This window comes from Vulpes vulpes, chromosome 12 (genome assembly GCF_048418805.1).
Source record: "Vulpes vulpes isolate BD-2025 chromosome 12, VulVul3, whole genome shotgun sequence".
In the NCBI taxonomy this organism is placed as follows: domain Eukaryota; kingdom Metazoa; phylum Chordata; class Mammalia; order Carnivora; family Canidae; genus Vulpes; species Vulpes vulpes.
The window spans coordinates 62,401,135-62,414,623 of NC_132791.1; the positions used below are offsets into that span (position 1 = coordinate 62,401,135).

General features: G+C 38.6%; 1 protein-coding gene across 3 annotated transcripts in view; it reads right to left on the bottom strand.

Annotated features, from left to right (window-relative positions):
* The window catches only part of LOC112910215 (zinc finger protein 475), a 68,371-nt gene extending 59,029 nt beyond the window's left edge, over positions 1-9,342 (bottom strand). For all 3 annotated transcript variants that reach the window (XM_072728747.1, XM_072728746.1, XM_025986452.2), the window contains exons 1-2: positions 7,288-9,342; positions 2,001-2,203 (exon numbers count right to left, since the gene is read on the bottom strand). The gene's annotated coding sequence lies outside the window, so the exon portion shown is untranslated. The remainder of the gene's footprint in view (positions 1-2,000; positions 2,204-7,287) is intronic.
* Between the last annotated feature and the right edge of the window lie 4,147 nt (positions 9,343-13,489).

A 13,489-nucleotide genomic window follows, 5' to 3' on the forward strand; every position in this document is an offset into this window, starting at 1 on the left:
TGGAACACTCACACATGCCTGGTGAGAGTGTGAAATATATAAACACTCTGGAGAACAGTTTGGCAGACTCTCACAACGTTAAACCTACATCTACCTAGGCATTCTATCATTAAATAATTACCCAGGAGAAATGAAAACATATGTCCACAAAAGATATCTACAAATATTTATGGCAGCTTTTATTCTTAATAGTGAAAATTTTAAGAAACAACACAAGGGCACATCAACAGGTAAATGAGTAAGCAAATTCATGGGATAGAATATTACCCCACAATAAAAATGAACCAGTTTCTGATATAGTGATATAGATCCCATTAAAAATATTTTGTTGAATTAAAAAAATCATATATGAAGAGTATATGCTGAATTATTCTATCTATGAAACCCCAGAACAGGAAAAGCTAGTCTGCAAGTAGATCTACAGAAAGTAGATCTTGCTTGTGGGTGGCTGGGTGGGTAGAGAATGTCCTATAAAGGCTAATTGACATGTTCTTATATTGATAACATCAGTAATCATTTGTAATCATTTATCAAAACTCATCAAACCAAGCACTTAAAATGTGTGCACTTTACTGGATATGAATTATATATCAGTGAAGATGATATAAACAAGAAAAGAAGCATCCAAAATAAACAAAAAATATAAACAGATACTTAATAAAAGCAAGATACCAATCTCCAACCAACTCCTATAAAAATGCTCAACTTCATTACTCAGGGAAATGCAACCACAGTGACATATTATTTCATACCCAGTATATTGTTAAACCTATATATACCATCGATTTCAATGCCAGGTCTGAACCTAAGATACATGAAAACATATGTTTACCGAAAGACTTGTAAAAAAGTGGTTTACAGCAGCCTTAATTGTAAGAGACCCAAATTGGAAACAAGCCAAATACCAATGAGTAGGAGAAGAGAAACAAATGTGGAATAATCCCATAATGCAATAACACTCGTCTAACAAAAGAATTGAACTAGTAACATACATGGTAATATGGAATAATCCAAAAACATCCTGCTGAGCCCAAGTCAGATACAAGAATATATACTATGTGAGTCTATTCCTATGAAGTTCACAAATTATTCTCTAGTGATAAAAATCAGAACAGTGGTTGCTCTCAGAAGGATGATAGACTGGAAAGGATATGAGGAAGCTTTCTGGATGATAGAAATATCCTATGTCTTGATTAAGGTGATGGCTTACACGGTTATATAGATCTGTCAAACTCACTGGTTTTAGGAACTTGAATTTAAGAACTTAAGGTCAGTTACATTTCCACATGTACATTTTATCTCCATTAATGAAAAAAAGAGGTCAAGTCAATTGAGTAACTATAGTCTTTATCAACCTTTTATCTTTCAAGGATAAGTTGGTTAATAAACGTATAATCCTAGATTAATGTAAGATATACTTTACCTTTCTTTGAAGACAATTATTTTTAAATAATTATACATTTAAATAATATTATTCTTGGGGTGCCTGGGTAGCTCAGTTGGTTGAGTGTCTGACTCTTGGTTTCTGCTCAGGTCATATTCTCAGGGTCAAGAGATGTAGCCCTGAGTCAGCTCCGTGCTTAGTGTAGAGTCTGCTTGAGATTCTCTCTCTCTTCCTCAACCTCTGCCCCTCTCTCTGCTCACTCTCTCTCTCTCTCTAAAACAAATAAATAAAATCCCTTCAAAAGGAATTTGGTTCTCTTTTAGCCCCTAAAACACTGAATCCATGGTTCACACTATTGCCAGCATCATCCCATAAAATAAAATGCTACTGCTTATTTTGTTTAGTAGTACTTGAGGGTTTTTACTTAATGAGTCATTATTTTATTTTGGAGTCCTTTTCTATAGTGAGAAAGTATTTATGACGTACTAGTGAGATAGAAGTGATGGAGGAAATCAAGATCAAGATAAAATAAGAACCTATTATTAGTTGAAAGGTAAGGTAGGAGACTAATTGATTAGACAACAAAGGAGAAGCATGGCTTCTGAGAGAGTCTCACCTGATAACATCTGTTGTCACCTTTTGGCTTCAGCTTTTCTAATGGCCTGCTGAGCCCCTCAGGGAGGGGGCTGGTGGAAACAGGAGCAGAAGATTGGTCTGGGAGCTCCAGGATTCACATGCCTCCTGCAGGAGTTCTTACAGTACATGTGGCTGCTGGGAAGAGGAACCACAGCCTTTGTCGCCTAGAGGTATCCTGGCAACCTGTCAACAAAAGGGAAAGGACAGAGTTCTCTGGTAACGGATTGGAAAAATCCAAAACAAGGGGTGAAGGAACTCAGAAACCAACAGTCAAATAGGTATGAGTTTCAGCTTTCTTTTAAGTTGACTCTGGGAACTTTGCCAATGGACTGAGCACCAAAAAAGGAGACATGCATGAATTTAAGTCACAAGACTCTTCTCAGGGTGGAAATGGGAGTGGAACCAGCTTTTTCTTCTTCTAAGGAAGAAAAAGAAACAATTTACTGTCTTACTGATCTTTTCTTAGGTCTTTAGAAAGCATCATCTATAGTGAGGAAGCTTGGCCTCTTAGGGCAACAGATGGAGATTCTCCATGGTTCTCAAAGGGTAGATGTAGAAGCACATCTAAGATGTGGACATTACAGGTAGTTTATTTTCCAATGTTTCCTAAGTTACAGCAAACAACTTTAAGAACTAAGATCAACATTTGAAAATGCATCTGAAAGACTTATTCTTTTAAGTCCCATATTTAAAAATACTCTGAGACATTAAGCTAATTGTGGTACATTCCTGTGATGAATACTCTGCATGCACTAAGGCTTGTGAGGTGAAACATTTCATTAACTTGGGGAAAGTCCACAGTATATCTTTGGAAAGAGAAGCTCCCAAACAGAATAAATGCTACAATCTCATCAAACTCTGAGTATGTGTACGTGTGTAGGTACATGCATGTGCTTTAACTCAAAGCGCATACACCAAGATGTTAACAGTAGTGGCTACTGGATGATGATGTTGAAAACATTCTACTAAATGTTTCTGAAGATTAGGAGTTGGGGGAGGGGGAAAAGCCCTAACCTCTGAGATTCTACAACCCTATCTCTTATCCCCAGATAACTGATTTGGGATATATAGGTCATTCACAGGACTGAATTCTATTGAATTTTTGTCTAAAGATCCTGCCAGATAATGAAATTTCACATCCTAACATTTTATAATGCTCTAACGATGATTATTTATATAGAGAGATTTAATGGTATTTCAGTTATATTATCACCTAAAGCAGTTCCAGTTTGGATGTGTTTCTTCTGAAACCTTTTATAAAATGCCAGATAAACAGATAAATGATGAAGCATGCCTAAGAGCTACTCTAGGAGTGGGATCCAGAAAACTTCGTTTTACATTGGGCTTTTTACTAATTTGTGGGTCCCTAGTTAACCTATTTTGTACTTTGCCCAAACTCCATGTTTTCTTGGCCCTACTGTGAGCTAACTGAGATATTTCTCTAAAGATATTGCCCAATAAATAAACACCATCCCAAATGCACCCACAGTATTACATTCAGCGACCCACCATTTGGGCCAGATGGCAGAAGAACAGATAGGAAACTCAGGCCTAGGGCAGGATAGTCCCAGGAAAACATGGAGAGCAGATACTGCCATGCTTGGGCAAAGAGTGCTTTATCTGAACTGGAAAGACTGCTCTCGAGAGGCCTGAAAACAATAGCTCCTCCAGCAGTGGGCACATGCTAAGTGGGCAGCTAAGAACTCATTCACAGCACTCTCCTCCTTGGAGGAGTTGCTGACTTGCCAGCTGCTTTTTTGCATTTATCAGAGCTGCTTCTGAAAACTGACTGCAGAGGAGCCTTTGTTTTCTTGCAAATTCTGGGCTCATTTGAAATTCATGGGTCTGTAGTTTCAACTTAAAGTGAACTTCCTGGTGTTCAAATCTATTTCATCTTGGCCAAACAGGCCTTCTTATGTCTCTCTTCAGAAAGTCTCTGGTATCCTCTGTCTTAAAAGACAAGAATCTTCCTAGGTCCTCTCTGTCCTGCTCTGTCTCTTTCTCTGCCTCTTAAAGGGATCAACACTTTTAAGCAGTTTATAATTAAACAACAAAGAAGATCTAGCTCACAAGCCATCTTGGACATCAAATAACTCTTACAACACAACTTTTTGATGACTTAAGTGTAAATGAAACAGAAACATATGGATTCCATTTTCTATAAATCACACACGGTCCTTAAAAAAAAAATCAAGGGAGAATGTGCTCAGCACGATGTATTCTGTTTGCTTGAACCTAAAACATCTGAAGAATACTTGGAGGCCGATGAATCTAAAATATTTACCCATCCCTATATTTAACACTGAGTAGAAGAGCCCTTGATTCGTGGCAACAGCTAAAGTGCTCACATGTCTTGAGTGGACAACCGGCGACCAGTTTAAGGTTCAAGGTAACTGTGTTCTATATTCTTTTCCCTCTCCAGACACTGAGCTCAACCTCAGATCAAAGACACCAAAGTCATTACTTAAACAGAGTCTGGTTTGGTGTTGCATGAGCTCTTCTCAGCACAAACAAGTGAGAGTCATTTCAAGCTCTTTGCTGTCCAATCATCTTTGTGTCTTTGTGGGATGATGCCAGGCTCCACCAATAATCGGGATCTGACCCCTTGTGGCAACAACCCCATCACCGGGAATTCTGGCATATGTTCCCTTCATAAAATCACAGCTGTTGTGCCTGCACAAGCCCCCGACTTTTTCATTAAAGGAATAAATCATGGTGATTATTATGGCGCAGGAGAAATACAGCTCCTTGCCGGATTCTCCAATGGTCTTTATGTCCCTTCACTGATGCAAAATCCAAGTCTCATTCTGAAAGCTACTTATAATACTTTTGAATACTTCATTCTTTAAACTGGGCAGGGGCTCGATTCTGCTTGCAAGATTTTTTTTTTTTTTAATGGCAACGGCAGGAACTCAAACAGGATGTTTGTGAAGTTTGGCAAAATAGGTTCACTGGGCGTCTTGTTCTTTTCTACCCAGTTATTGTTTACTTTGCCTTCTGCCTGACTCAGAAACAGCAAGTGCTGGTTATCTCAAAACCTCCAACAACCCTGCAAGGTGAAGCATGAGTATCCTTGTTTGACAGATGAGGAAATGGGTTTAGAGGCTTCGAGCGATTGCCCCTGGTTGCCAGGCTAACCAAAAGCAAGTCTGAGACTGAAATATGTGTCTTTCTGGTGTTCAAGGACACCCCTTTCGTGGACTCCTGCAAGACCTCACTGCCAGATTGCCACACAGAACAGTCTGATCTCAAAAGAGAGACTCGTTTTCCAAGATATGCCTTTTGTCACAAGGAAAGAGTTTTATATGCTGCATTTAAGCATTTGCAGAAAATGTCCTGTGGTAGATTGGAAAAGGCAGAGGAAATGCTTTACATGTAGACTTTCAAAACTTAAAAAAATAAAGTATATTTGAGGCACAGGACTCTTGCCCAACACATCTTAAAGGACTCCTTGCCCCAGGACAGTGTTCCTCAACCTTTTTCTTTTTTTTCATCATTGCTCTCTCTTCAGATCACTTTAAATATGTATATTTTCTAATCACTCCCAGCCAGGAAATTTCAATACCACAGATAAACTTTATATCTGTTTATGCACAGTGGCCCCTGGTGAATCATAAACCAATGTATTATCTAAAATTATGTCACCCCCAAACCAATTTGTACTGCCTCCATGGAATGCATGCCTGAGGGACATACATCCAAAGAGCTGACAATGTTGGCCTCAGATAATCTATGGTCAAGTTGATACACAGAAAAGATGACCAAGGGGACACAGAAACCATGGAAACCTTCCTAAACTGCCAAAACAAAAAGCACAGCAAATTGTCCTACAACTGTGTTCAAGAGAAAAATGGATTTGTTTGTGAAGGCCAGTAAGTGTATGATATTTTCTATGCACTTGAGTGGTTTACCATAGAACCAGAACTCTTGGAGCTGAAGTGGGCTTTAAGATAGCCTCTAGTCCAGCCAACTGTCTTCAGGAAAAATACATAATTGGCCTGATTTTTTTAAATTGATGAGGCAGAGGACATTAAGTTATTTGTTTATGTGCCACAAATTTCAAACTCAGACTCCAATAAAAAAAAATGTTAAAGGACGCTCTTGCTTTATCCTTGGCATAGTGAAAAACATTGTCAGGGCAGAGAAAAGCATTTCTTTCTTTTGATCTCCTTTCCTGTGGATGGGGGATGTTTTTTCAGTAATATATTTAGATGCTCCACTGATAATAAAATATTTTGTGATATACTGTGTGTAAATCCTCCTTTTTCCAAGGCCCGTGATTCTAGGTCTTAAATATCTGTTGTGAATCTGGATAACTCTTCACAAGTTCTGGCTCTCCAGAGTGTACTGGCACAGCTCTCCATCTTGCTTCTCTTTCTCTTTTTTGGCACTCTATAAACGCAGCCAAACACAGAACTTGTACATAGTAGGTACCTACAAATATTTACCCACTAAGCTGGGTACACATCTTTCTTTTAAAAAAAGATAATGTGACTAGCTTGGTTGAAGATAATTAAAAGTTACAAGATGCTAAGACCAGATTAATCCTTAAAGTTTTCTACTTTATATAACATAAACATTTTGAAATGATTTTGCTTCTCTTTTCAGACAACTGGCAGAAGTCCAATGCCTTATGGCATGTGAACAATAAATATTTAATAAATACTTAATCACCAGTTTATTGCCCACAGATTTCTAAAGCTGGTTTAAATTAGAGTGTTCATGGCTGATAACAGTCTAATATTTTACCTTTCCATGTGCATTTTATGAAGGGCATTTCAAACTCTTAATTGAAAACAGTAAGTTGTAAGGGAATTCCCTCTTATTCTCATTTTTTCTGTAGGTTTCAGATGGAGGCATGTTTCTTCTCTGGTAGTTGGCTTCCCTATGTTAATCCCTTCTCTCTAGCACCTTTAATTTCTTCTCTTCTACGGGCTTCTTCCCTGTAGACTTCAGGAAGTCTCCAATGTCCTCTGTCTTAAAAGACAAGAATTAGTGGTTCTACCCTTTTCCTGATCAAAAGTGGTCCAAGTCACTGTCTCTCTTCTTACGGCTTCCTTCAGTTTTTACCTCCTCTTGGCCTATCAGCTGATTTCTGTCTGAAGCATCTTCTTAGAATATCACCAATGGCATACCAATCAACTCATTGAAGGGTTTTTCCACTTTCTATCACTCTTGGTGACTTTGATGTAGTTAACATGGTCACCCTCCCACCATTAGAATATCTGTCCTTTTAACCACCCTATTGGCTAAAAAAATATACATACCCCAGACTAACTTTAAGAGTTGATGAATATAAATACAATCCAGTCAAGAAGTAAATAGTGCAAAGCCTAAGTCATGACCCATAGTTCCTAGATTAGTGGGGACAGACATGGCAGCTGGTTAGATGGCCATAAGGAATGCTGTATTCTGAGACCTAGAAAGAAAGAAAGGAGGTCACTCTTGTTGTATATCATGTCTTGTGCCAGGCAATATGCTACTGAGTTGTCTCTCTGCAATGATAGGATGGAGTTTTCTGTCTATCTTCACTCCCTGATTTCCTATAGATCTTTGCTTAGACAGAAACTTAGGTAGAGTGTAACTCACGAAAGCTTTTCCAAAGAATTGATCAATATCAGCAAGACCAAGTTTGTTTGCCTTGTACAGGCTCATGGTAGAGGCAGATAACGCCTCAAGATGAAGTTGTAAACTTTCAGAGCATGGTGGACCATGTCCCCATTGCCCTAGCAGAATACATGGTGAGGGACACCAGGAAAAGAAAACATTGTCCAGATAACAACTCCAGTCTGACTATATGAACCAAATTAAAAATGGATAGGAAAATCATCCTCTGAATCAGTACTTCTTAAATGGTAATGATTCCTCCCTTCACTCCAGGGACATTTGGCAATGTCTAGAGTTATTCTGGGTTGTCACATATGGGGTAATGGGAGTGCTACTGACATCTAATACGTAGAAGTCAGGGATGCAGCCAAACATTCTATAACGCACAACATAGCCCTTCACAGGAAAGAATTACCTGGCTTGAACTGTCATAGTGCCAGGGTTGAGCCTTGTGCTCTAGACTCTCTGTGCATTCAGATGAGAATGCTTTCTTTCCAGAATAGGCAGTGTCAACAGGCTCTTTTTCAGACTCATGGTGCATAACTAAGGGATTACATTATAAATGAAGCAGCAGGCACAGAAAGTCTAAGTAGCTTAGTCATATTTCTGCAGCCAACAAGTGAGGATACCTTGGAAATGCATACCAGTCAGCCCTGCCTGACTGACTTCAAAGCCTATACTCTTGTCCACATCACCTACCCCAAGCAGCTAGGTGGCAGACATTCAGTTGTGTGTGACTAAGTGTAAAATCACTTCTGTAATGTAAAAGCCAGTTCGAGAAAGTGCAAAGACAGAAAAGTGAGATGAGTCTTCTCTTATGAAAGCTGTAATGGAATCAGAGTGGACAGGAATACAGCTAGGAGCTGTGAGCTGTGTGAAGTGTGGGGAAGTGCATACACTAAGGTATGAGGCCAGAGCCCAGTTACAGGAAAATATTGAGACAAGTTTACCTGGGCTGGTCAAGGACAGCCATACCAAAATTCACTCCTAGATAAAGCACAGACTGGCAGAGGCTCTTGAGAGGTGATGGTCCCAGTCAGGTGAACATGGTCATGACCAAGTTTTACCTTTGAATGTGCTGTGTTCGTTATGCCCTATGAACCTTTAGCCACTCTGCCCCATTGTCCCCCATAGCTTCCACTCCTGGCAAGTCTCTGCCTCTTCCCTAATGCTTCTTCACAGACAGAGCAGCTGCTCAAACATGACCACTGAATTTTGAACTTTTTGGCTAGTAAGATACTGCTTGGGGTTCATATTGTTAACAATACAGTATCTCCAATATCAGACTCAAAATGAGTACATTTACTTTCTAAAACTGGGGAGTCCCTGCTTTAATAAATGTTAGCCTTAAAAAAAAAATAAATGTTAGCCTTTTCTGTAGTCTAGATTTATCCCACTTCATTTTAGAAGAGTCATTTAAGGTTCAGAGGGAGAAAATTATCCATTAATTTTAATATAGAGCCAAAAAGAATATGGTTTTTGTTTGCTCAGTCTTTTGATACATTGATTTTTTTTCAATGAACAATATATATATATATGCATGTATACATTCACACACATGTGTATGCAATATATATATGCTTTCTTGAATGGGAGATGCATCTATATATATGAGAGATGACAAAAGAGCACACATGAAAGAGTAAATTCTTTTCCCACCTCTGACTCACCAGGTACCCACTCCAGGACCTATCCCAGTAGCAACCTGTACTATCAATTTCTTGTGCTTCCTTCCAGAAAGCCTATGCATTGACAGTTATATACCTACGTGTGAATACTGCCTCAGGATCCGAAGGCGGGTGCCCTTCCCATTCCTCTCTATGACCACAGCAGCTTCTATTGCTCAAGATGAGCCATGACAAAACAGATGACACATTTGTGCTGTTGAAGGAAAACTCAGTGACTCAGATAGACACAAATTGTTCCATACACCTTTCATCCTCATTACCAGGTAACTTTGCCAAGGTCAAGTGGTGACATTCTGATTTACCACTAAGCAGACTGGACACAACTCACATTTGACGAGAATCTGGAACTCAAATACCAAAAAGGAAAAAAAAATATTTTCTTAAGGCTTCCAGTTTCGTAATTGAACTTGCTTTCTTGCTTTGTTGAAAATATTATTTTCCTTCCAGTTCAATGAACACAGTTGATCTGAAAGAATAAAAACAGTACTCCCCCAAATCCCCAATTCATCACCAAATTGCTAAATTTAAGATCCAGTTACACCATCTACTTGACATCTCCACTTAGCGTCTCCAAAAATGAGGACCAAAAGGAACCTCATTGTTTTCACTAGCCAGATCAGGTTGAGCCAAATCCAGGTTCCAGGTATGAAATGCAAATTTGGCTCACTACAGCTTTACCATTTACAAGAATCTGTATTCAAATAAATCAGGGATACATTTCTCTTGGCTCTTATGGAGACCCTTTTAAATAGTGACTTCAGCCCTCCTAAGGCTTTTGTCCGGGTTGCCTAAAAGTGGACAATTTTCACAAGTTTGCTTTGGCACCCATGGTATGAATTTTTATTGAAAGTCACAGTTGTTTTAGTGGGCACCATGGTCTGCCAGCAGATCTCTGTAGGGGCCTCCCAGCCAATTCGATGAGAATTATGTGCACTTAAAACATGCCAAATGTTGTAAGGTGTGACACGTCCTCCAGCTCTTTGCTTGCTAGCTTGCTTGCATAGGACCACTGATTCATTTGCACTTTTGTTTTAGGGACACTTTTGTTTTAGCGTGTATTTGCAGCATTTCTGAAGTCAAACAGCTTTCTTTTTTTTTTTTTTTTTTTTTTAAATAAATTTATTTTTTATTGGTGTTCAATTTGTCAACATATCAAACAGCTTTCTATATTGGAATTTACTCTGGTTTTTCCCTGCAAAGATTTATTTTTCTCTGGAGTAACGCTCAATATGCTCTATTGTATCAAAAGGTAAGACAACAGAAAAGTAAGTTCATTAGGAGCATACATTTTACATTGAATTAAATAAGTAAAGATTTGGTTGGGAAGAGATTGGAAGGTAGCCCAAGCCCATTCTCAAAATGCCCTTTAAGTCACCAGTGGAAAAGAGCACTGATTTAGGAGGTTTTAAATAAATGTACAGAGGTATGGTGAGACAAAAAGAGACATCTGTTATGTTTATGCTACCATATGTAAATCATCACATCATCACCAGGAAGTCAAACTGAAATTGCCTAAAATTGGCATCTTCAAGGTCCTTGCCCCAAGATTGAGAAGTGCCCCCCACATTGTTCCTTTATTTTCTGATTTTTTCTATATCCCATTTTATCCTTGTGTCATATAACTTTCTATTATTGAAAAGCTTTTTAGAATTTTACTTTATAAAATACTGAAGAAGCCTTAGCTTATCAATGCAATGGCTAAACCTTAAAACAGTACAATTTTTGTTTTTAAAATTAGACCAAAATCCTCAAAGCCAGTTACTTCCTATTAGAAATTTACTTCCTAGTAAATTTTTGGTAAGGCCAGAAAACCAATGCAAAGCAGAGAAAGATGTAGGTGAAAATAGATTTCATTAGCTGCCCTAGTAAAAAATATTTTAAAACAACTGAAAAAAAATGTTCTCTTTTACAATTTTCACCTTCCCTCCAATTATGCTAGCTTTAATGTTTTTCCTTTGAATTCTCCTGGGTTACAAAGCACTCTTAAAACCTCAAGATCATAAAAACAAGAAACCTTCCAAAATCACATGGGTAAAGTCTCAACCTGCTGTTAAAAATACTGCTGTTGGGCCAGTGCTTCATGCTGTGGGCAGGTTTCATAGGCTACATGAATGCAGAGAGCCACAGTGAGTAGTAATGAACTGCCGGGAGCATGGTGTTCTATACCACCCAGTCCCTGGAGAAACATCATGACAGATCCCAGGAGTTATCCTACTGAAAGAGATTCCTTACCTCATTTGCTCTTTCCTATTTCTTAAAAAAAAAAATTACTTTCCCTTTCTCCCTTCCACCTGGGGATAGCCATGTCATTAAGGTCTGGCTAAAAAAGACACAAGAAAAAAGTTTATTAGAGCAGTTCTTCTTAAATTTAACAGTATATACGAATCACCTGATCTTGTTAATCTACAGAATCTGAATTAGTAATCAGGATGGGCCTTGGGACATTGCATTTTAATTAGTTCCCAGGTGAGTGAAGATGCTGTGACCTGAGAACCACAATTTGAGTAGCAAGGTATTAGAGGGCTTCCAGCAAGGATTTTCTTCCTTGATTTTGCCAGAAGTGTACAAGGAAAAAGCTGCTTCCTGTACTTCCTGCAGCTTCCAGCTTTCAAATAGGATTGGAGAGGGATGTGAGTATGGGACTATGTCAGCCATCTTGTACTGAAGAGGAATGGAAGCCAATGCTGAGAATAGCAAAGGAGAAGAATGGAAAGCATCTAGGTGTTTGATAATGTCATAATGTGGGACCCCTGGGTGGCTTAGCAGTTTAGCGCCTGCCTTCAGCCCAGGGCATGATCCTGGAGTCCTGGGATCAAGTCCCACATTGGGCTCCCTGCATGGAGCCTGCTTCTCCCTCTGCCTGTGTCTCTGCTTCTCTCTGTCTCTCTATCTTTGTCTCTGTCTCTCATGAATAAATAAATAAAATAGTTTAAAAAAAAGATAATGTCATAATGCCACTGAAGTTGAGTCACTTTGAAACCTCCTACTCCTAGACTTCTTATTTTACTGGAATAATAAATATTAAGATGGCTTAAGTCACCATTTGTCATGTTTTTTGTTAACTGCAACCAAACAGTTATTATATAAAATAAGGTGATCCATTCAGAACTGCATTTTAATCAATCAGCCCAGAGATAGATCCCATTTTTTATAGCCTGGGGCCTGCTGAGAGTCACAGGGCCTGAGGTACTGGAATTTAGGCTATAAGTCTTCTAGAAGGAAAGAAATTCACTTATGTGTTGCCAGAATGAAAATTTAGTCTGAAGATTATAGCAAGTTGGTTTTTAGCCTCTGGCACTGAGGTAGGGAATGGGGGAATGTAGAGATACGAAAGATGCTGAAGTGTTTCTTTTACTGTCTTATTCTTCTAATGAAACGTTTCTGAGGAATGAGAGAATCAGTTATTTCCCATGGTTGGGCTCAGAAAGTGAAGTTAACTGTTGAAATTCATTGACACTCAAAGGCATACTTTGATGCTCCATACTGAGGATGTGGGTTGCAGAATTAAGAGTTAACTAATGTGTATTTGGGGGGCGGGGCACACTTGCTTCTCCTATTACTTAACAAACATGGCGTGGTGTAACTTTGCCAACAATGCATTTTCAATTTCTTGCTTTACCTTAGTAAAGCTTTACCTTACCTTCTTTTACCCCTAAAGAACTCTGATATTTCCAGTTCTCTCCAAATCTTTGGTAGCTTTCTTTGCACTGTCTTGATTTTCTCATTATAGTAGTTAGGCTACAAAACTTATTTGCTGTAAAAAGAAAGGAAGAAAGAAAGAAAGAAAGAAAGAAAGAAAGAAAGAAAGAAAGAAAGAAAGAGAAAAAGAAAGAAAAGAGAAAAATAGTCTTACTTAGATAGAAATGTATTTATGTCTCATTTAATAGTCTGAGTGAAAACATTTCAAGACAGAGAAGCATTTTCACAGTGTCAAGGACTCAAGCTTCTTATATCTTGTTGCTGCATCATCATGGAGCTTCTCTGCTTCATTGTCTGAGGTGGCTGCTCAAGTTCCCACCATTACATCTCTAATCCAACCAGATGTAAAGGGAAAAGAGGAAATGGAAGAGATGTCCCTCCTATTAAAAGCCATGTAGGACTTTAAGGACCATGCACCAGGTAAAACTCAAATTTTGCTACAAAAAAGAGAAGTGAAGAATGCATTTGAGAGACA